The 25775-nt window shown below is 34.2% G+C and overlaps 1 pseudogene; it reads left to right on the top strand.

Annotated features, from left to right (window-relative positions):
- Positions 1–25775, top strand: part of LOC139848998 (presequence protease 1, chloroplastic/mitochondrial-like) — an 83738-nt pseudogene that overhangs the window by 31810 nt on the left and 26153 nt on the right.

The raw sequence follows: 25775 nt of genomic DNA, 5'->3' as shown, positions 1-25775 counted from the left end.
AGGAAAGAGAAATTATAATAAGTTATCCAATCACTAGAATTTTCTGATTTTGCCCACGTTTCGAATAGCCAAAAGATGCAGCAGAGGGGCAGGATTCGTTTGGTCTCAATATAATTGATGACTGTTTGGCTCCAATAACCCGGTCCACGTACAAATCCAACTATTACTACGAACCAGAAAATTTTGATGTCTATCAATTTAACCACTTAAAATAAATTTTCGTAATTTTAAGAAATTTAGATAAGAAGTAGAATAACAATCTATGTCCTAAAACTAGAATAGCGAGAAATAAGAAAGAAAAAGAGCGCGTCGAAAAAGGTCGAAAAAGAAAAATGGTTGAAAAATAAAAGGTGACGGAAAAATAAAAGAAACTTATAACACTTAAAAACACTTGACTAACCTAACCTTATTACTACAACTAACTTAAAATTATAATCGCAAATTGAGATTACTAATTGGAATGATAATTGATACATAGGTAAAAGTCGTCTAAAAATATTAAAGCTTACAGGAAAAACTATATCCCAAATGGAAATAACTTAAAAAGAAACTAAAACTTAAAAAGGCGTCGCAAAATTCTAAAGCACCTAAATTTTAGTCTAAAGAAAAAGCATTTAAGGGATTTTACGGCAAAGCCTAAAAATCTAGAAGTAAAAATAAATATGGCAAAAACTGAGTTTAAAACTAAATATGAGCTAAAAATACAAATATTACGCTAAAACAATTAAAAAGGGACAAAATATAAAAATATACAAAAAGTTGTAAAAAGTTACAAATTTTTATAAAAATATTATTTTTATATTATTTTATAAAAGCATTAATTTTTATATATATTAAAACTAATTATAATTAATTATACTAATTAAATTAAAACTTAAACTATATTATAATAATAATTAAACTAATTAGGGTTAAAATAATAATAATAATTAATTACTCCTAATTAAATGCAGATTAGGGTTTCTGTCGGTGTCAGAGTGGCTCCGCGAGTTGCGATATTTCAAGCAGCAAACCCCGCGAGTCGCGGGGTTCCAAAATTCAACTCTTGTACAGTTTTAAATTTGACGGTTTTTTTTTCTAGTGTTTTATTTTTCTGTTTTATATATTTATATAAATTAAATAAAACTTATATTTTTATAAAATAAAGATAAAGAAACTTTTATAGAACTTAAATATTTAACAAACTCTTAAAAATATTTATATTTTTTTTTCTTTTTATATTTTAGAATATTTAAAACGTATTTTTACAAAAGCGTATTTTATTTATAAAAGTAAACTTAAAAATAATAATCTTTTTTTTTTATATAGCGTTGCGCTTCCGGCTTTTAAGCAAGAAATTGAGTTCCTCGGCAGCGGCGCCAAAAATAACTTGATGTGGTAGCGGAGTGTATATAAAATAGCTTTATATTTTTAGCAGGAAATACTATTAAATACGATACAATTTTACACAAGATATTTATTTATTTAGAGAATGGATATACTTAAACCTTGCTACAACACTTATAGGCAGTGTACCTAATCGTACAGTAGTGTAGTTTTTAGTAAGTCCGGTTCGTTCCACAGGGAAAATCTTTAAACAAAGCTTAACGCTATATTAGTTTACTTTTGTAAAAATACAAATATATATATAAATAATATTATTATTATAAAGGGGGTTTTTACCGTTTAATGACCGGTTTGTCGATTTTAAAACTTTAGTCGCTGTTAAAACCAAATGTAAAATATGAAAAATAAATACAAGACTTAAATTAAAGCGTAAAGTAAATAACGATAATGAAATTGCGAATAATAAAAGTGCGATAAAATAAACTTGCGATAATTAAAAAGTACGATAATTAAAAGTGCAATTAAATACAATGACAATAAAAATGCGATAATTAGAAGTGCAATTAAATATAAAATAAAGGAAATTAAATATGAAATAAAAGAATTATGCTTATTTAAACTTCCGTAACCATGATGTTTGACGTGTTGATTTTAGTTTTATGCCCATGGGTTAATTGTCCTTTGTCCTGGATTATTTAATATGTCCGTCTGGTTTTTGTCCATAACAGTCCATCAGTCATAAATATAAAGTGCGAGTGTCCTCGTCAAATTATCCTTATACCCGAAGTTAAATATTCTAACTAATTGGGGACTTAAACTGTAACAAGATTTTAATACTTTGTTTAATAATTACACCAGGATGTCGACTGAGTGTAACCCAAGGTTTTAATATTTTGTTATCAATTATACCAAGTGTCCTTGTACATAATTTCACCCCTGTTTTAATTATTCTAGTGGCTATTAATCCATTCCCGTATCCGGTTAAATGAACGATTATTCGTACATATAAATACCCCGCCCATCGTGTCCGATCGAGTGTATATGGTAATTTATAGGGACGCCCAATTGTAAATCTTTATATTAACATTAACAAACTATCATTTAGTTAAACAAATATAAAGCCCATTAATAGCCCATAGTCTAATTTTCACAAGTGTCGTTCTTTTGTCCAAACCCCAATTATGGTACAAAGCCCAATTACCCAATTTTAGTAATTAGCCCAACATCATGATTACTTCGGATTAAATAAGCATAATAATAACTTAGCTACGAGACATTAATATAAAAAGGTTGAACATAACTTACAATGATTAAAAAATAGCGTAGCGTTACACGGACAGAATTTCGACTTACACCCTTACAACATTTGCTAACATACCTTTATTATTAGGATTAAAATTAAAATTAAAATTAAAATATAAATATTTACGTATAGATATAGAGAGGATGGATATATGAGTTGGTTTTTGCGATCAGAATTCGTTTGCTTTTATAGGGAGTTTCAGAATTTGGGGCTCCGCGACTCACGGCCCTTTTTGCCTTCAAACTCCGCGAGTCGCGGAGTTTGTAAATACAGCTCACTCCATTTTGGCTCTTTGTTTACCGACGGTTTATAAATATTAATATAATATATATATAATTTTTAAGAATTATTTATATATTCTATTATATTCATGTGCATAGTTGACTTGTAATTTTTAGTCCGTTGCGTCGAGCGTTGAGAGTTGACTCTGGTCCCGGTTCTGGAATTTCGAACGTCCTTGCGTACAATTTAATATCTTGTACTTTGCGTTTTGAATCTTGTACTCTTGTAATTTCGAGACGTTTCTTATCAATAATTGGAACCTCTTTGATTGTATTTTGTACTTTTGAGCTTTTTGGTCGTTTGCGTCTTCAATTCGTCGAATCTGTCTTTTGTCTTCACCTTTTATTATTTAAACGAATATCACTTTTAAATAGAACAATTGCAACTAAAAGCTTGTCTTTCTTGAGGAATAATGCTATGAAATATATGTTCGTTTTTAGCATTATCACTCATTGTAAACACACCACAAATATTCAGTAAATACATTCTCTAGTTGGACCGTGGACTAAAGCAATCACAACGATTGCATATAACCACGTTATCTCTTGTGTCGATTTACATTTCTTGCATTTATAATCTTTCGTTCATTAAGTGGATTAGTAATCTTGTAGAATTACTATCGGTGAGTGATCTTGTTGAATCACTTGCGTTGTTTTGGGTCCTAATATCCTTACAAAAAGCTCTTTAAAAACTCATCTTCACACACTTCTTTTGTGCGTGAAAATTGACATTAGCATACAAATAAAACGTAGTCTTGCATTGAATGTTTTTATTTTTTTCTACGAGCGTTTTCCCGCCAAAATAATGACATTCATCACAAAATGTCTTTTTTAAATGTTCATATTTTTATCTGATCTATAATGTTCGTGAACAAAGTTTTTTCAAAAAACGAAAAAAAAAAAAATTGTTTCCCCCTTCCCCCTAAAAAGTGCTTCCCTCTTGATATATATAGTAAAATAACAACTTGTATCTAGTAACTGCTACTATGTTAAACACATGCAAAACTAATAACCACCTATCTATATTCACCCCACTGCTATTTGTTACTTCAACCATTACCAACTATTAGACAAATATAATTGTATAAGGCTATGTTATTGCTATAGTGTAGGGATATATTATGTAATTGTTACTCCTATATAATGGAGGCTTATGTACTGATAATAAACACACAGAACATACAAGTTCAATTCAATATCTCTCTTCCTATATTATATCATTTAATATGGTATCAAGAGCTGTAAAGGCCTAAGTCCGGCAACAATTCAGGCAGCCACTATTCCGGTCAGAAAACCGGCAGCTACTATTCCGGCAATAATTAAAAAAAAACTGACCTTTAAAACTTAAAGTATGCTCTGTGAATGCAGCGTTTTTGGAACGTTCACATCAGAAACAAGTTTTTCAGGTCATAACAACTAAATCCGCCCAACCCACAAAATCACCGTCACTCAAAGCACTAATCAACCAAGACTAACACTAGATGCGGAATTAATCTCCGAACACAAGAAAACAAATTTTAGCCCAAACCCATCACACGCGCGCCGCCACGCGCCACCACAGGTGCCGAAACTTTTCAAATTCCTTTTTACATGGTGATCTGTAGGAAACTGTTTATCTACAACAACCACCGGGATTTGTCAATTCAGCTAAACCAAATCATGTGTGCCTCATTCACAAAGCCTTATATGGATTAAAGCAAGCACCTAGAGCATGGTTTCATCGACTCTCTAAGGTACTTCAATCTCTTGGATTTCATGGATCGAAAACGGATACTTCCCTGTTTATCTACGCTAATGGGAACACTCTTCTATACATGATTGTGTATGTTGATGATATTATTTTAACAGGGAACGATGCAAAGGAAATAGATAGGGTGGTACTAAGTCTTAGCCGCTCATTTACTGTTAAAGATATGGGTAACTTGTCTTATTTTCTGGGGATTGAAGTCACAAGGAATGGTCACGACATGATTCTATCACAACGCAAATACATCCATGAACTTTTGGAACGTGCTGACTTATCTAATGCTAAGCCAGTTTCATCTCCGATGACAACAACCGCAAACCTTGCTCTCGGTGATAGTGCCACATTTGACAACCCCGTTCAATATCGTCAAATTTTCGGTGCTCTTCAGTACGTTACATTGTCTCGACCGGACATCACTTTCGCAGTCAACAAAGTCTGTCAGTATATGCATTGTCCCACGATAAATCATTGGTCAGCAGTTAAACGGATTCTCCATTACTTACAGGGTACTGCCAATTATGGGTTACATTTTATTCACGACTCCGGAACAGTGCTTCATGCCTACACTGATTCAACATACAACTCGCTGACTAGCTTCTCTGATGCTGACTGGGCAGGTTATCCAGATGACCGTCAATCCACGGGAGGATATGCAATATATCTAGGTTCAAATCTAGTATCATGGTCTGCACGAAAACAAAAGACTGGCTCTCGATCCTCAACAGAATCTGAATACAAGGCCCTAGCTGATACAGCTGCGGAACTAACATGGCTTCAAGATCTATTACGTGAACTTCGTGTTCCTGTTAAATCGGTTCCTACCTTATGGTGTGATAACCTTGGTGCTACGTATCTTTCAGCTAACCCAGTCTTTCATGCACGTACAAAACATGTATAAGTTGATTTTCACTTTGTTCGAGAAAGAGTTGCTCAACAAAAACTTTCAGTTCAGTTTATAACTACTGATGATCAGATTGCAGATATCTTCACCAAGCTGCTGTCCTTACCAAGATTTCACCTGTTACGATCCAAGCTACATGTCGTTTCCTGCCCTTAGCTTGCGGGGGAATATTAGACAAATATAATTGTATAAGGCTATGTTATTGCTATAGTGTAGGGATATATTATGTAATTGTAACTCCTATATAATGGAGGCTTATGTACTGATAATAAACACACAGAACATACAAGTTCAATTCAATATCTCTCTTCCTCTATTATATCATTTAATATGGTATCAAGAGCTGTAAAGGCCTAAGTCCGGCAACAATTTCGGCAGCCACTATTCTGGTAACAAAACCGGCAGCTACTATTTCGACAACAATTCAAAAAAAAAAAAAACAAAACTGACCTTTAAAACTTAAAGTATGCTCTGTGAATGCAGCGTTGTTGGAACGTTCACATCAGAAACAAGTTTTTCAGGTCATAACAACTAAATCCGCTCAACCCACAAAATCACCGTCACTCAAAGCACTAATCAACCAAGACTAACACTAGATGCGGAATTAATCTCCGAACACACGCAAATAAATTTCAGCCCAAACCCATCACACGCGCGCCGCCACGCGCCACCACAGGTGCCGAAACTTTTCGAATTCTTTTTTACATGGTGATCTACAGGAAACTGTTTATCTATAACAACCACCAGGATTTGTCAATTCAGCTAAACCAAATCATGTGTGCCTCCTTCATAAAGCCTTATATGGATTAAAGCAAGCACCTAGAGCATGGTTTCATCGACTCTCTACGGCACTTCAATCTCTTGGATTTCATGGATCGAAAATGGATACTTCCCTGTTTATCTACTCTAATGGGAACACTCTTCTATACATGATTGTGTACGTTGATGATATTATTTTAATAGGGAATGATGCAAAGGAAATAGATAGGGTGGTACTAAGTCTTAGCCGCTCATTTGCTGTTAAAGATATGGGTAACTTGTCTTATTTTCTGGGGATTGAAGTCACAAGGAATGGTCACGATATGATTCTATCACAACGCAAATACATCCATGAACTTTTGGAACGTGTTGACGTATCTAATGCTAAGCCAGTTTCATCTCCGATGACAACCAACGCAAACCTTGCTCTTGGTGATAGTGCCACATTTGACAACCCCGTTCAATATCGTCAAATTGTCGGTGCTCTTCAGTACGTTACATTGTCTCGACCGGACATCACTTTCGCAGTCAACAAAGTCTGTCAGTATATGCATTGTCCCACGATAAATCATTGGTCAGCAGTTAAACGAATTCTCCGTTACTTACAGGGTACTGCCAATTATGGGTTACGTTTTATTCACGACTCCGGAACAGTGCTTCATGCCTACACTGATTCAACATACAACTCGCTGACTAGCTTCTCTGATGCTGATTGGGCAGGTTGTCCAGATGACCGTCGATCCACGGGAGGATATGCAATATATCTAGGTTCAAATCTAGTATCATGGTCTGCACGAAAACAAAAAACTGTCTCTCGATCCTCAACAGAATCTGAATACAAGGCCCTAGCTGACACAGCTGAGGAACTAACATGGCTTCAAGATCTATTACGTGAACTTCATGTTCCTGTTAAATCGGTTCCTACCTTATGGTGTGATAACCTTGGTGCTACGTATCTTTCAGCTAACCCAGTCTTTCATGCACGTACAAAACATGTAGAAGTTGATTTTCACTTTGTTCGAGAAAGAGTTGCTCAACAAAAACTTTCAGTTCAGTTTATAACTATGGATGATCAGATTGCAGATATCTTCACCAAGCCGCTGTCCTCACCAAGATTTCACCTGTTACGATCCAAGCTACATGTCGTTTCCCGCCCTTAGCTTGCGGGGGAATATTAGACAAATATAATTGTATAAGGCTATGTTATTGCTATAGTGTAGGGATATATTATGTAATTGTTACTCCTATATAATGGAGGCTTATGTACTGATAATAAACACACAGAACATACAAGTTCAATTCAATATCTCTCTTCCTCTATTATATCATTTAATATGGTATCAAGAGCTGTAAAGGCCTAAGTCCGGCAACAATTCCGGCAGCCACTATTTCGGTCACAAAACCGGCAGCTACTATTCCGGCAACAATTCAAAAAAAAAAAATTTTGACCTTTAAAACTTAAAGTATGCTCTGTGAATGCAGCGTTGTTGGAACGTTCACATCAGAAACAAGTTTTTCAGGTCATAACAACTAAATCCGCTCAACCCACAAAATCACCGTCACTCAAAGCACTAATCAACCAAGACTAACACTAAATGCGGAATTAATCTCCGAACGCACGCAAACAAATTTCAGCCCAAACCCATCACACGCGCGCTGCCACGCGCCACCACATGTGCCTAAACTTTTCGAATTCCTTTTTACATGGTGATCTGCAGGAAACTGTTTATCTACAACAACCACCGGGATTTGTCAATTCAGCTAAACCAAATCATGTGTGCCTCATTCACAAAGCCTTATATGGATTAAAGCAAGCACCTAGAGCATGGTTTCATCGACTCTCTACGGCACTTCAATCTCTTGGATTTCATGGATCAAAAACAGATACTTCCCTGGTTATCTACTCTAATGGGAACACTCTTCTATACATGATTGTGTATGTTGATGATATTATTTTAACCGGGAACGATGCAAAGGAAATGGATAGTGTCAAGACTCTACTTTTTCCGTTATCTTTTATCGTTAATTATTTAACGACCGTTAACTGTTAATTGTGCTACGTCATTTCTATGGCCTATATTATTAAATTAATAATAATATATTAATTATTGTGTGTTATGTGAATATTTGTATTCATATTTTGAGATATACGTTTCTACGTGTCGCGGATTTCTATCCGGCGAATCTTTTCGGTTTTCAAACCAACGGTCGCATTTTTGGAATATTTAAATCCTAATTATTTTAAATATGATATTTTAAAGTCATATAATTATATGTAGTATTTATATTTATTTTTCGTCGCGCGTTTGTTATCTCTCCGAATTTTAAATCGCGTAAGCGTGTTTTCGCGTTTCGGGTTTCGTTCGGGCTTCCGGGCCACAAGGGATTTTACTTTTAGCAAGTAGGCCCACCATGGGGCCCACCCCATCCATTTTCGGCTGAATAGGGGAGGGAGGGAGTATTACTCCCTTGATTTCTTTTTTGTTATTATTTTTTTATTCCACCTAAATTTCTAAAAACCTAATACTTGTATTTTCTCTCTTCTCATCCATTTTTGCTCCCTTTTTTGTCGCCTACCACCCACAACAACATCATCACCATCATTCAATCTTGCTTATATCATCATTTGGTTTGCATAATCGTGTTCTACTCGTCATCCTCTACGCGTTAACATCCGTTGATTCTTGATTAGGGTATAAACCCTAACCCTAGAACTTTTGATTTTTCATTATATTTCTATATTTTGATTATATATTAATAGTATGATGATTATTTGTTGTTGTAATGGTGTTTGTATGCACAGAATTACTCTTAAACACATGTTTTCGGTTTGATAAAATTGGGACAGCAGCTATTTCGTGTATTTCTGATATTGTGACTGTTATAAAAGTTAAAATAAAGTATCTAAATGAGTTCCTCTCATCAAGACATTAATTTTAGACTCCGGATTCATGTCGTTTCGATTCCCGGAGCCCTAAATATGATCAAAATGGTATTTTGGTAAGATTGAATTGTGATATTGGTATGAACCAGGTTTGGTCCAACTTTGTGACCATATTTGTTGACTTTAGGGTGTGTTAGTGTGTTAGTACTGATGGTGGGACGGACTTTCATGTTCGGGTCATCTCAATCCGAGCCACGAATCACCCGTTACGTCTAAAACACGATTTTGATGGAATTGAAGTTCCAAGTAGTGTATTGGCTGTACATCAAGACTTATGGGATATTCTTGGTGTGTTATTGAGTGTACCAAAGTGTCGGGTGGTTTGATTAGGCGGAGATATATGTAAGGCTCACCGAAAACTGACACCCGGGGCTCAAGATGCGACCCGATGAACTTTTGATTTAAAACTTGTGACTAATTAATAAACTTATGATATAAATAATGGGTTTCATTATCATTTAATTACTTATGATAAAAAGTGTAATTATTATTATTTAAGACTTATGATATATATTTATTATATCATTTAATTAATACATATGATTTAATTAACATTTAATTAAACTCATGATTAATGATACTTTTATTATTAATGGAAATTATTTATGATAAGTATTAAACTTATATTATGAGATTACTATTATAAGACTTATAATAAGGATTAATTAATTATTTAATTATTATAAGGCTTAGTTATTATTTAATTATAATTTAATTATTAAATACTTATGATTTAATAATTATAATTAGAAACTTATGATATGATTAATAATTTATTATTAATTAATAATACTTATATTATGACTAATATTTAATTAATTAATTAAATACTTATGTTATATTAAATATATCATTTAAACTTATATTAACTTTAATAATTCATTTTAATTTAATTAAACTTATGTTATGACATAATTAGACATATTTAACTTTAGCAAACGTTATAACTTACATTATTATTATAACTTACACTTTTAAAATTTACGTTGACCATGTTTGACTAAGGTTGACTTTTGAGTTGACTTTCGGTTGACTTTGACTTTCGATTGACTTTTGTTGACTTTCTAATTAAGGAAACTTTCCTAACTTATAAACTTTCCTAAAATAGCAACTTCATAAATTTGGAAACTTTCCAAAAATAGAAACTTTCCAAAAATAGAAACTTTCCAAAAATAGAAACTTTCTAAAAATAAAAAGTGTGTGTCCGTAAGCTGTTCCGATCAAACCGATGCATATTGAGTATTGTTCTATGACTACTTGCAACATGTACAATAGCTATCATACTAAGACTTGACCTAAGTTAGTTATTTATATTGACCTGCTGTATTTATAGGTCGGCGTTGTGATCATTCCTGATCACTTTACTTTGTTGTTGTTCGCTTTATTTGTGTGGTTTCTTCTTTTGCTATTAAGGTGAGTTATAGTCCCGTTTTTACACACTTTTCAAAGTATATTTTTGGGATGTGATTACATGCATTTTATTTCATGTTTAGACACAAGTGACAATTAAATTTAAATTATTCATTGTGAGTTGGACAAAAATATTCTCTAGTCTGGTAACTGTAATCATTGGTTTCTACCGGTGAACGCAAATCCTACGGATAGATCTATCGGCTTTGACAACCCCATTTCGAGCTAGTCGCACTAGCAATTTATAATCGGAATGTTTAGTACTTCATATTTTGTTGTAGGTACACTGTCCAGTGTATATTTTTATTGTGTTTGGCAAGAGTAAATAAAGGGTTAAGTGGTTACCAGGTGGCTCATTGATAATGGAATAATGTTTAATGTTTTCTAACATTTTTAAATCTTGTGGTCTAAAGTTTATTCAATTATTTAAACCTATAATTCACTCAACCTTTGTGTTAATAGTTTACTCGCATGTTTTCACAGGTACTTGAGTTTATGTGATGCTTCCGCTGTGTTTAGAAGAGTCTGCATGCATTTGGGCAGATTTTTATGAAACAATTTATGAAACTTTGGCTTGCATTCGGTTTTTGAATAATTAATACTTGTGGGTTGTTGACAATGTTTTGTGTCAACTTTATATTATTAATATGTTGGGTTACTTTTAAACTACATATTTTGGTATGCTTTCCTTTTTGGGAAACTTTTGAAATAAAAGAATGCAATGTCGTTTGTTAAATTCATTTAAGTGCGATCAACCTATGGGACCAAGTGATGGAGCCGTTAAGTGTATTGACGGGGCCATCACAGTTGGTATCAGAGCTCTGGTTGTAGGGAACTAGGCGGTCTTAATGTGGTCAACCCGTAGTTCTTAGGGTGCATTAGAGTCTAGTCTACAGCCCGACCCTTTTGCTATAGCATTATTATGCATTTCATTTCATATAAGTTATATCATAAGCATTTATATCTTTTGGTATGTGGTTTGCGGTTTTACTGTTTGCAAATGTCGACTTCGAGCGATAATTCCGTTGCTGCTCCTGCTCCTCCGGCTGCTGCCAGACGTCGTGCTGGTCAACCTTTGATCGACGATCCCGTTCACTACTACTTTTCCACCCTTACTCACATGAACAGGGCTTACAATGAAGTGACGCGTATTAATGCTCTCAGTGATTGTATGCGTACTTTGCCACATAACGAGATGATGGACCAGATTCGAGCTAGTATGGATTCGTTTGTTAGCTTCAAGAACAATGTTGGGTTCGAGAATCGTAAGCGTAACCGTGAAGTTGATGCTAAGTTCGAAGAAGTGAAAGGAAAGTTGCGGAAGTATGAGCCTCCTGCCGAGACTCATGCCGGCCCAGCTTATCACACCTGCTCTAAGCAGATGTGATATGATGATTCATGATTGATTACTTATTTCATAAGACTTAATGTCCTTTCATACATACATTTTTGGATTATGTACGACGTTTTGCCTAGGATTTTATTAAGGTTTTGTTATGGGATGTTTTTCATTATGTATGGATGGTTATTTTTATGACATCTATTATCATTATCATATTTTATTTCTGATGTTGTGACTCTTGGTATGTTATATTATGCGTAATGTAGATCATGTATGTTAGGTGCTATGTATGTTGTATGATGTTATCATAAAATATGTATGCATGTGGTGGTTATTTCTATAACAATCATAACTGTCATGTTATTACTCATAGTGGTTACTGACTATTATTTTAATGGTTAATCTCTTCGTGTTCGATCTATTCCTTTATAACACTGGTATTATTCTTAGTACTAACGGTTGTGTTATTCTATTTTGAAGATCATGCCTCATAGAGAGTCCAACGAAGCCCGTATCCAACGTCTTATTACCGAAGGGATAGCTGCTGCTATGGCAGCAAATGCTAATGCTAATGCTAATGCTAATGCGAACAACAATCAGGTGGGATGCTCCCACAAAACGTTCATGGCAAGTCGCCCACAGGAATTCAGTGGTACAGAAGGACCCATAGGACTTACCTGCTGGTTCGAGAAAATCGAGTCTATTTTCAGGGTTAGTCGAGTCCGATAGGAGGACAAGGTTAGTTTTGCTAGCTGCACTCTTAAGGATAGTGCATTGACCTGGTGGAACAACTTGGTTAACAGTTTGAGAAATGATGTGGCTTATGGTTTAACTTGGAATAATTTCAAGGAAAGAATGATCACCCGCTACTGACCTAGGGGTGAGCTTAAGAAGTTAGAGGTTGAACTTAAAAACTTGAAAATGAAGGGGCACCGAATTAGATGCCTACGAGCAGAGATTCTTTGAGTTGACTTTGTTGTGTCCTAATGTTTATGCCGATGAGAATCTTAAAATTGAAGCTTACATTGATGGGCTATCCGAGAAAATTGAGCATGGGGTTGAATCTAGTGAGCCCCAGACTATTGAGGTCGCGATGTCTATGGCTCATAAGTTGAATGATAAGATCTTGAGAAGAAGCAAGGCTGCTGTAACCGAACCCAGTGAAGAGACTGTTAAGAAAGCTGATAATGGGAAGAGAAAGTAGGATAATAACCGCAATCAAAGCCAAGGTCAGCAGAAAAAGTAGGATACTTCTGGTTCAAATAACCGCAGTCAGCGTGTGTGTCCACGTTGTTACAAGGCTCATGATGGTTTCTGTACCGTGACTTGTAAGAGGTGTTCCAAATAGGGACACATTGCTAAGGATTGTACGGTGCTTCTGCCAGGCTCTGCTACTCCTACTGCAGGTGGTAATAATGGTAATAATGCTGGTAATAGAGGTGGGAATGGTAATGGCAATGGTAATGGAAAGCCGAATAATGGTGGTAATCCGAGAGTTTGTTACGAGTGTGGGAAGCCGGGGCATTTCCGTGATGCCTGTCCCAACAAGAAGACTGCAGAGACTGCTCGAGGAAGAGCATTTAACATTAACGCTAGGGATGCTGAGGAAGATCCTAAACTTGTTACTGGTACGTTCTCGGTCAACGATTTATCAGTTTATGTACTATTTGATTCAGGGGCTGATTTGAGTTTTGTGTCGAGTAAATTAAGTCCAAAAATCAAAACACCGTTAACTCCTTTAGACAATACTTATGTTGTTGAAATAGCTAATGGTAAAGTGCTCACTGCTAAGACTGTGTATCGTAAGTGTAACATTAATCTGGCGGGTAGAGATTTTGAGATAGATTTGGTACCGATTGAACTTGGTAGTTTTGACATTGTCATTGAGATGGATTGGTTATCTGTGAATCGTGCTGAGATTGTGTGTTATGATAAAGCTATTCGTATTACTAATGTGGTTGGAGAGCCGCTGATGGTTTTTGGAGACAAGAAATGCAGACAAGAAATTGATCTTGTTCCGGGTGCTGCTCCTGTAGCACGTACTCCTTATCGTCTTGCGCCTTCTGAACTTCAAGAATTGTCAAGTCAACTCCGCGAGTTGTTGGACAAGGGTTTCATTCGTCCTTGTTCGTCCCCTTGGGGAGCTCCTGTTCTGTTTGTTAAAAAGAAGGATGGTTCTTTTCGTTTGTGCATTGATTATCGTGAGTTGAACAAGCTTACTATTAAAAACCGCTATCCCCTTCCTATAATTGATGATCTGTTCGATCAGCTTCAGGTTTCATCTGTTTATTCAAAAATCGATCTTCGTTCCGGCTATCATCAGTTACGTGTTAAAGAATCGGATGTTTCGAAAACTGCTTTTCGCACCCGTTACGGTCACTTTGAGTTTCTTGTTATGCCGTTCGGATTGACAAATGCACCTGCTGTATCCATGGACCTCATGAACCGTGTGTGTAGACCCTATCTGGACAAGTTCATTATTGTGTTCATCGACGACATCCTTATTTATTCGAAGAATGATGAAGAGCACGAAGAACATTTGAAGTTAGTTCTTGATCTGTTGAGAAAAGAAGAATTGTACGCTAAGTTCTCTAAGTGTGCATTCTGGTTACGAGAAGTTCAATTCCTTGGACATATTGTTAGTAAACAAGGGATACAAGTTGATCCTGCTAAGATTGAGGCGATTGAAAAGCGAGAAACTCCAAAAACTCCTACTCAGATTCGTCAGTTTCTAGGATTAGCAGGTTACTATAGAAGGTTCATTCAAGATTTCTCTCGTATAGCAAAACCTCTGACTGCTTTAACGCACAAGGGGAAGAAGTATGAGTGGAAGGATGAACAAGAGGCTGCTTTTCAGATTTTAAAGAAGAAGTTGACTACCGCTCCGATATTGTCACTACTTGAGGGTAATGATGATTTTGTTGTTTATTGTGATGCTTCGCGTCAAGGCTTTGGTTGTGTTTTGATGCAACAAAAGAAAGTTATTGCGTACGCATCACGTCAATTGAAGATTCACGAGCAGAACTATACAACTCATGATTTAGAGTTGGGGGCCGTTGTTTTTGCGCTCAAGATTTGGAGACATTATTTGTATGGGGTCAAGAGTACTGTGTACACAGATCACAAAAGTCTTCAACACATCCTTGATCAGAAACAGTTGAACATGAGACAACGAAGATGGATTAAGACGTTGAATGATTACGATTGTGAACTTTTGTATCATCCGGGTAAGGCCAATGTTGTGGCGGATGCGTTGAGTCGTAAAAAAGGGCTGAACCTCGCAGGTTTAGGGCCTTGAATATGACAATTAGAACAAACCTCGCAAGGCAGATTCTTGAGGCACAACAAGAAGCCTTAAAGGAAGAGAATTTTGTGAATGAGAAGTAAGAGGTATGGCTAAGAAGTTTGAGGTACGAGCTGATGGTACTAGATACTTCGCAGGACGTCTTTGGGTTCCGAAGTTTGGTGAACTGCGACAACTTGTTTTGGATGAGGCTCATAAGTCTAGGTATCTATTCATCCTGGTTCAGGAAAGATGTATCATGATCTTAAAGAGCTGTATTGGTGGCCTAATTTGAAAGGTGATGTGGCTACGTATGTGGCTAAGTGTTTGACCTGTGCTAAGGTTAAAGCTGAACATCAAAAACCGTCTGGACTGTTGGTGCAACCTGAAATTCCCGAGTGGAAGTGGGAAGGAATTACGATGGATTTTATTACTAAGTTACTGAGAGTTGCGGGTGGCTATGACACTATTTGGGTGATTGTAGATCGACTCACTAAGTCGGCTCACTTTTTTTCGATTAGGGAAACAGACTCAATGGAGAAGCTTACACGGTTGTACTTGAAGGAGATTGTTTCTAGGCATGGTGTTCCTGTATCCATTATTTCAGACCGAGACAGTAGATTTGTATCGAGGTTTTGGCGATCCTTACAGGAAGCCTTGGGAACTAGGTTGGACATGAGCACCACTTAACATCCTCAAATAGATGGTCAGAGTGAAAGGACCATCCAGACTCTAGAAGATATGTTACGAGCGTGTGTTATCGATTTTGGTAATGGGTGCGAAAAATATTTGCCGCTAGCTAAGTTTTCTTATAACAACAGTTATCACGCAAGTATTCAAGCCGCACCGTTTGAAGCTCTGTACGGTAGAAAGTGTAGGTCTCCTGTCTGTTGGAATGAGGTTGGGGATGCTCAACTCACAAGTCCAGAAATTATTCACGAGACTACCGAGAAGATTGTACAGATTAAGGAAAGGTTGAGAACCGCTAGAAGTCGGCAAAAGAGTTATGCCGATAGGGGAAGGAAAGATGTGGAATTCCAAGTTGAAGATCATGTTATGTTAAAGGTTTCACCTTGGAAGGGTGTGATCCGTTTTGGTAAAAGGGGAAAGTTAAGTCCTCGTTTTGTTGGACCGTTTGAGATTGTTGAGAGAGTTGGACCGGCGGCTTATCGTTTGAAGTTGCCACAAGAACTCAGTGCTGTTCACGATATTTTTTATGTATCGAATTTAAAGAAGTGTTTGGCAGAGGCCGACAAAACTATTCCTTTAGAAGAACTTCATGTTGATAAGCAACTTCATTTTATTGAGGAACTCATTGAAATTATGGATCGAGAAGTTAAGACTCTTAAGCAGATCCGAATTCCTATTGTCCGGGTTAGATGGAACACCAGACGCGGTCCCGAGTTCACTTGGGAGTGTGAAGATCAGATGAAGCAGAAGTACCCGCAATTGTTCCCAGATGCTGAGTCAACCCCTGCACCTGCTTAAATTTCGGGACGAAATTTCCGTAACGGGAAGGTACTGTCACGACCCTACTTTTTAAGTTATCTTTTATCGTTAATTATTTAACGACCGTTAACTGTTAATTGTGCTACGTCATTTCTATGGCCTATATTGTTAAATTAATAATAATATATTAATTATTGTGTGTTATGTGAATATTTGTATTCATATTTTGAGATATATGTTTCTACGTTTCGCGGATTTCTATCCGGCGAATCTTTTCGGTTTTCAAACCAACGGTCACGTTTTTGGGATATTTAAATCCTAATTATTTTAAATATGATATTTTAAAGTCATATAATTATATGTAGTATTTATATTTATTTTTCGTCGCGCGTTTGTTATCTCTCCGAATTTTAAATCGCGTAAGCGTGTTTTCGCGTTTCGGGTTTCGTTCGGGCTTCCGGGCCACAAGGGATTTCACTTTTAGCAAGTTGGCCCACCATGGGGCCTACCCCATCCATTTTTGGCCGAATAGGGGAGGTAGGGAGTATTACTCCCTTGATTTCTTTTTTGTTATTATTTTTTTCATTCCACCTAAATTTCTAAAAACCTAATACTTGTATTTTCTCTATTCTCCTCCCTTTTTGCTCCCTTTGCTGTCGCCTACCTCCCACAACAACATCATCACCATCATTCAATCTTGCTTGGATCATCATATGGTTTGCATAATCGTGTTCTACTCGTCATCCTCTACGCGTTAACATCCATTGATTCTTGATTAGGGTATAAACCCTAACCCTAGAACTTTTGATTTTTCATTATATTTTTGCATTTTGATTATATATTAATAGTATGATGATTATTTGTTGTTGTAATGGTGTTTGTATGCATAGAATTACTCATAAACACATGTTTTCGGTTTGATAAAATTGGGACAGCAGCTATTTCGTGTATTTATGATATTGTAACTGTTATAAAAGTTAAAATAAAGTATCTAGATGAGTTCCTCTCATCAAGACATTAATTTTAGACTCCAGATTCATGTCGTTTCGATTCCCGGAGCCCTAAATATGATCAAAATGGTATTTTGGTAAGATTGAATTGTGATATTGGTATGAACCAGGTTTGGTCCGACTTTGTGACCATATTTGTTGACTTTAGGGTGTGTTAGTGTGTTAGTACTGATGGTGGATGAACTTTCATGTTCGGGTCATCTTAATCCGAGCCACGAATCACCCGTTACGTCTAAAACACGATTTTGATTGAATTGAAGTTCCAAGTAGTGTATTAGCTGTACATCACGACTTGTGGGATCTTCTTGGTGTGTTCTTGAGTGTACTGAAGTGTCGGGTGGTTTGATTAGGCGGAGATATATGTAAGGCTCGCCGAAAACCGACACTCGGGGCTCAAGATGCGACCCGATGAACTTTTGATTTAAAACTTGTGACTAATTAATAAACTTATGATATAAATAATGGGTTTCATTATCATTTAATTACTTATGATAAAAAAGTAATTATTATTATTTAAGACTTATGATATATATTTATTATATCATTTAATTAATACATATGATTTAATTAACATTTAATTAAACTCATGATTAATGATACTTTTATTATTAATGGAAATTATTTATGATAAGTATTAAACTTATATTATGAGATTACTATTATAAGACTTATAATAAGGATTAATTAATTATTTAATTATTATAAGGCTTAGTTATTATTTAATTATAATTTAATTATTAAATACTTATGATTTAATAATTATAATTAGAAACTTATGATATGATTAATAATTTATTATTAATTAATAATACTTATATTATGACTAATATTTAATTAATTAATTAAATACTTATGTTATATTAAATATATCATTTAAACTTATATTAACTTTAATAATTCATTTTAATTTAATTAAACTTATGTTATGACATAATTAGACATATTTAACTTTAGCAAACGTTATAACTTACATTATTATTATAACTTACACTTTTAAAATTTACGTTGACCATGTTTGACCAAGGTTGACTTTTGAGTTGACTTTCGGTTGACTTTGACTTTTAGTTGACTTTTGTTGACTTTCTAATTAAGGAAACTTTCCTAACTTATAAACTTTCCTAAAATAGCAACTTCCTAAATTTGGAAACTTTCTAAAAATAGAAACTTTCCAAAAATAGAAACTTTCTAAAAATAAAAAGTGTGTGTCCGTAAGCTGTTCCGATCAAACCGATGCATATTGAGTATTGTTCTATGACTACTTGCAACATGTACATATTCTAGAATTAAAGAAATAGTAAATCAAATGAGAGCCTATGGAGATAATATAACTGACAAAAGGATCGTAGAAAAGATACTTATCAGTATGACCGAAAAATACGATCATTTCATTACCGCTATTGAAGAGTCAAAAGACATCGAGACTCTGTCAGTAACGGAATTAGTTGGCTCTCTAGAAGCATACGAGGCTAGACTGAGTCGACGCAGTGAAAACTCACTTGAAAGTGCGTTTCAGTCTAAACTCAAAATAAGGTCTCAGAAATCTAATAATGAGGGGAAAAGAAATCTCGAAGTAAAGTCGAGAGGAGGAGAAAAACCCAGAACCGGGTTTGATCAGAGAAGAAAAAACTATCCTCCATGTGGTATCTGCAAAAAGATAAACCACTTGGAGAAAGATTGTTTTCACAAAGGGAAGCCACAATGCAATAATTGAAAAAATTTTTTGGGCATATAGAAAAAGATTGCCGTTTAAAACAAAATCATCGAGCTAATTTCACAGAAGAAAGTGAAGATATACCGGAGAACAAAAATCAGCTATTCTATGTCTGCCATGTCGCAAATAAATAGAGGGATGATACTTGGTTGATCAACAATGGGTGCAGCAACCACATGACAGGAGATGAAAAGTTATTTGATAGTATCAACACGTCCGTAAAATCTCGCGTCAAACTAGGGAATGGAGCGCTTGTTGACACTAAAGGCAAAGGTACGATGTGACGACCCGAAAATTTTCGACCAAATTTAAACTTAACCTTTATATGTTTCCGACACGATAAGCAGAATTTGTAATGTTGAATCTCAAAAAGTTTGGAACTACATTCATGTAATCAATTATCCTTTGACCGTGTTCGACGATTCACGAACAATTATGTGTATATAGATATGTATATATAATATATAATATTAACTGAAAACATTAACAAAGTATTAGATATATGATACTTTACATGAACGTATTTGTTTCGATATATTTATTGAAAGAATTAAGAGATAATATCAAATGATTGAATTATCAGATACATTATGATATGATTACGGGCCTATGTTATGAGGTCCACTGTGATTTAAGAAATCTATTCTTTTTGACCACTCATTACTTAACTAGTATGATAAAATAACGATATTTATATTTTATTTTATCAAATATATATAACGATTTAAATTAATATTATATATATTTATACGCGTATTATACGTACATAGTTTTATACTTTTACTATACTTTAACTTTACTTTTAATTTACTTTTACTTTACTTTAACTTTAATAATTCATACTTTAATAATTCACTTTAATAATTCATACTTTAATAATTCACTTTAATAATTCATACTTTAATAATTCACTTTAATAATTCATACTTTAATAATTCACTTTAATAATTCATACTTTAATAATTCACTTTAATAATTCAAAAATCTATTATAAATAGAATTCAATAGGTTTTATTATTTCATAAAAACTTGAAAATATATTTCTCTAAACTCTCTCAATCGAATTACACATATATATTTTCTTTGTATTATTTCAAGATATTATTAGTATACATAAAATACTACGACGGAGTTATATTCAGACGATTTTAAAATAAGTTTTCAAACGGAATAGAGCTAAGGAAATTATGGGTTATAGCTATGGAGGTTGATAAGGCTAAAAAGGAACATATATTTCATAGCATTATCCCCCAAGAAAGACAAGATTTTAGTTGCAATTGTTCCATTTTCAAGTAATATTCGTTTATATTAAATAAGTGCGAAGACAAAAGGCGAAAACGACGAATTGAAGACACAAAGGTCCAAAAAGCTCAAAAGTACAAGATACAATCAAAAAGGTTCAAATTATTGATGAAGAACGTCTAAAAATGACAAGAGTACAAGTTACAAAACGCAAAGTACACAATATAAAATTGTACGAAAGGACGTTCGAAAATCCGGAACCGGGACATGAGTCAACTCTCAACGCTCGACGCAACGGTGTAAAAATTATGAGTCAACTATGCACAAGAATAAAATATAATATTTAAATAATTCATAATAAGAATAATATTAAATAATAAAAAGTTGTTAATTTAGTATAGTTCAGGGGTCGTAAGTGAAAATTCAATTTATACTTTTGCCGCGATGTAGTTTTATGATATCGGTACACTTTTTTTTCTCATATATCTTTCTACCGATCCAATATCAAATATCAATATCTATATTCTATATCTCTATCATAATGTTAATGTAATAAGATATAACAATAATCTTAATTTTAATTTTAAATTATAATAATAATAAGATTTATGATAGAGATCGTTTGAGTGTATAAGTCGAAATTCTGTCCGTGTAACGCTACGCTATTTTTAATCATTGTAAGTTATGTTCAACCTTTTTACATTAATGTCTCGTAGCTAAGTTATTATTATGCTTATTTAAAACGAAGTAATCATGATGTTGGGCTAATTACTAAAATTGAGTAATTGGGCTTTGTACCATAATTGGGGTTTGGACAAAAGAACGACACTTGTGATTATTAGACTATGGGCTATTAATGGGCTTTATATTTGTTTAACTAAATGATAGTTTGTTAATGTTAATATAAAGATTTACAATTGGGCGTCCCTATAAATTACCATATACACTCAATCGGACACGATGGGCGGGGTATTTATATGTACGAATAATCGTTCATTTAACCGGACACGGGAATGGATTAATAGCCACTAGAATAATTAAAACAGGGGTGAAATTATGTACAAGGACACTTGGTATAATTGATAACAAAATATTAAAACCTTGGGTTACACTCAGTCGACATCCTGGTGTAATTATTAAACAAAGTATTAAAATCTTGTTACAGTTTAAGTCCCCAATTAGTTGGAATATTTAACTTCGGGTATAAGGATAATTTGACGAGGACACTCGCACTTTATATTTATGACTGATGGACTGTTATGGACAAAAACCAGACGGACATATTAAATAATCCAGGACAAAGGACAATTAACCCATGGGCATAAAACTAAAATCAACACGTCAAACATCATGATTACGGAAGTTTAAATAAGCATAATTCTTTTATTTCATATTTAATTTCCTTTATTTTATATTTAATTGCACTTCTAATTATCGCACTTTTATTTATTGTTATTTAATTGCACTTTTAATTTTCGCACTTTAATTTCTGTCATTTTAATTATCGTCATTTAATTTACTCTTTAAATTAAGTTTTAGTTATTTTTATATTTTGCATTAGGTTTTAATTGTGTTTTAAGTTTTAAAAATCGACAAACCGGTCATTAAACGGTAAAACCCCCTTTTTTATAATAATAATACTACTACTTTATAGATATATATTTTTCTATTTTTCTATTTTGTGTGCGTTAAACTTCTCGAGCTTTCCCTGTGGAACGAACCGGACTTACTAAAAACTATACTATAATACGATTAGGTACACTGCCTATAAGTGTTGTAGCAAGGTTTAAGTATATCCACTCGATAAATAAATAAATAACTTGTGTAAAATTGTAGCATATTTAATAGTATTTCGTACTAAAAATAATACTATTTCGTACCCCATCCCTACAACATCAAGTATTTTTGGCGCCGCTGCCGGGGAGCGCCGAAGCGAAACGCTATATAAAAAAAAGGAATCTAGACAACTAGTTACCTTATTTTAAGATATATTCGAAAAAAAAAAAAAATTTTAAAAAGAAAAAAAAAATCTCGTTTTTAAAAAAAAAAAAAAAAATTTAAAAAAGAAAAAAAAATCTCGTTTTTTAAAAAAAAAAATTAAAAAAAAAAAATTTACACTAAAAAAAAAAAAAATTTTTTTTTACGAAAAAATAAGGTTTTTTTTAGTGTTTGCCCCCCCTTCGATTAGTTTTTTACCCCATTTAATTAGTTTCGCCCCCTCTCTAGTCGGAGTCAAGTTCCGCCACTGTTTGTAGTTATTCAATCAAACAATATTTTAAACCAATAATTGGTTGTTTCTATTAAAAAAAAATCACAAAAAGGGATTTCAATTGGCTTGTTCCAATTGTGGGTTATCTCGGCCAACATAAAGTAGAAAGCAAGTAAGAAGCAATTTGGTGACAATTTTTGATTTCTAATTCTTTAAATTGTCTACATTTAAATTCGTACAATTTGGTGACACCCTATGGCCAACTACTCCCAAAAATCTACCGTAAAAAAAAAAAATTAAAATAAAAATAAAAATAAAAGAGTGATAGAATCAGTAGGCTAGCTAGTTCACTGGGACTTGTGACTACCTACACAAAATTCAAAGAATCACACACAAAAACCAATATTCAACCCCATGTGATTTACAAGTTCAAAGCATTCAAAGAAAGATTCTGCCAACCCATTTTTGCCTACTCCGTAATATTTTCTTTTTATTAGTTGTAAGTATTGTACTAAAAAAAAAAAAAAAATTTAAAAAAAAACAAAAAAATTTAAGTTTTATTACCTTTAGATTTTTAGAATCTAGTTACAACTTTTAGTATTAAGTCTAGTTTTTTGCCGTAGTATTTTTTTTTACTTCTAGAATTTTTAGGCTTTGCCGTAAAATTCCTTAAGTGCTTATTCCTTAAACTAAGTTTTAGGCGCTTTAGAATTTTGCGACGCCATTTTTCGTGCTATTTTCTTATTTTTATTTTTCGACGCGTTTACCTATGTATCAATTACAATTCCAATTAGTGATCTCCATTTGTAGCTTTAATTTTAAAATAGTGATCGTTATAAGGTTGGATTAGTTGTGTGTTTTAAAGTCTTTTAAGCCACTCTTCGCCTTTTTTCATTTTTTTTCGACACTTTTCGACGCGCAATCTATTTCTTCCTTATTTCTCGTCATTCTAGTTTTTAGGACTTAGAATTTTTTCTACTTCTTCTCTAAATTTCTTAAAATTACGAAAATTTATTTTAAGTGGTTAAATTGATAGACATCAAAATTTTCTGGTTCGTAGTAATAGTTGGATTTGTACGTGGACCGGGTTATTGGAGCCAAACAGTACTCAATTATATTGAGACCAAACGAATCCTGCCCCTCTGCTGCATCTTTTGGCTATTCGAAACGTGGGCAAAATCAGAAAAGTCTATTGATTGGATAACTTATATAATTTTTCTTTCCTTTTTAAAAACTAATAGGATATTCAGTGAATGCACCGAGCAAGACGTTCACCACCTTTTGTACGTTCACCACCTGTAACTCGATCAAGACATCTAGCAAATATCGCCGCCGTTGATTTTTCTTTAGAATCTTCATCCAGTCAACCAAATACTCAAACTCAAATTTCTGATAATCCAGTTTTTGAAACAAACCTCACAATTGAGAATCCGGAGAATACTCAGGGACAATTCCGAGACCCTGATCCACTAATCATTCCTCCGGAACTACCAATCATTCAAACAGAGATTGTTGAGGAAGAAACCATTAAATCAGAAACCTCTAGTGATTCAGATTCAACAAATTCAATTATGGAAAATCTGGAACCTTTAAGTATGGAAGACCGAATGAGAGCTAAACGCACTGGCCAAGGTCACGCAATTACTCATCCTGACATTAATGCGCCAGATTATGAAATCAAAGGACAAATTCTACATATGGTGACTAATCAATGCCAATTTAGTGGTGCGCCGAAGGAAGATCCAAATGAACATTTACGTACCTTTAATAGAATCTGCACACTATTTAAAATCCGAGAAGTTGAGGATGAACAGATATATCTCATGTTATTTCCCTGGACTTTAAAGGGAGAAGCCAAAGATTGGTTGGAATCGTTACCTGAAGGGGCGATTGATACATGGGACGTTTTAGTTGAAAAATTTCTTAAACAATTCTTTCCTGCATCTAAAGCCGTAAGACTTCAAGCAGAAATTGTTACGTTTACACAGAAACCAAATGAAACTCTATATGAGGCGTGGACAAGATATGGAAAGTTATTAAGAGGATGTCCGCAACATGGTTTAGACACCTGTCAAATAGTACAAATATTCTACCAAGGATGCGACATCACTACAAGGAAAGACATAGATATAGCAGCTGGTGGTTCTATTATGAAGAAAACCGAAACTGATGCTTACAAAATTATTGATAACACTGCTTCCCACTCACATGAGTGGCACCAAGAAAAAGATATCATTAGATCATCTAAAGCAGCTAGAGCCGATTCTAGCCATGACTTAGATTCCATTTCCGCAAAGATAGATGCTGTGGAACGACGAATGGAAAAGATGACTAAAGATATTCACTCAATACGAATTAGTTGTGAGCAGTGTGGAGGACCACATTTGACAAAAGATTGTCTCAGTATTGAATTAACAATGGAACAAAGAGAGAATATTTCATACATAAACCAAAGGCCTGGAAATAATTATCAGAATAATTATCAACCGCCAAGACCGATTTACAATCAAAACCAAAATTATAACCGAAATATTCCATACAACAACCAACAAGGTCCTAGCAATCAACAAGTATCCAATAATACTTACAACCAGCAAAGACCTAATTTTCAAAACAAACCACTACAACAAACCGATGATAAACAGCCGAATTTAGAAGATATGATGACGAAGCTAGTTGAAACTCAAACGCAGTTTTTCACATCTCAAAAACAAACCAATGAACAAAATGCTCAAGCATTTAGAAATCAACAAGCTTCTATTCAAAATCTGGAACAAGAAGTAAGTAACCTAGCAAGATTAATAGGTGAAAGAAAACCGGGAAGTCTACCTAGTGATACAAATGCTAACCCCCGGAAT

This window comes from Rutidosis leptorrhynchoides, chromosome 5 (assembly GCF_046630445.1).
Source record: "Rutidosis leptorrhynchoides isolate AG116_Rl617_1_P2 chromosome 5, CSIRO_AGI_Rlap_v1, whole genome shotgun sequence".
Taxonomy (NCBI): domain Eukaryota; kingdom Viridiplantae; phylum Streptophyta; class Magnoliopsida; order Asterales; family Asteraceae; genus Rutidosis; species Rutidosis leptorrhynchoides.
This window is presented reverse-complemented; position numbering and strand designations above follow the sequence as displayed.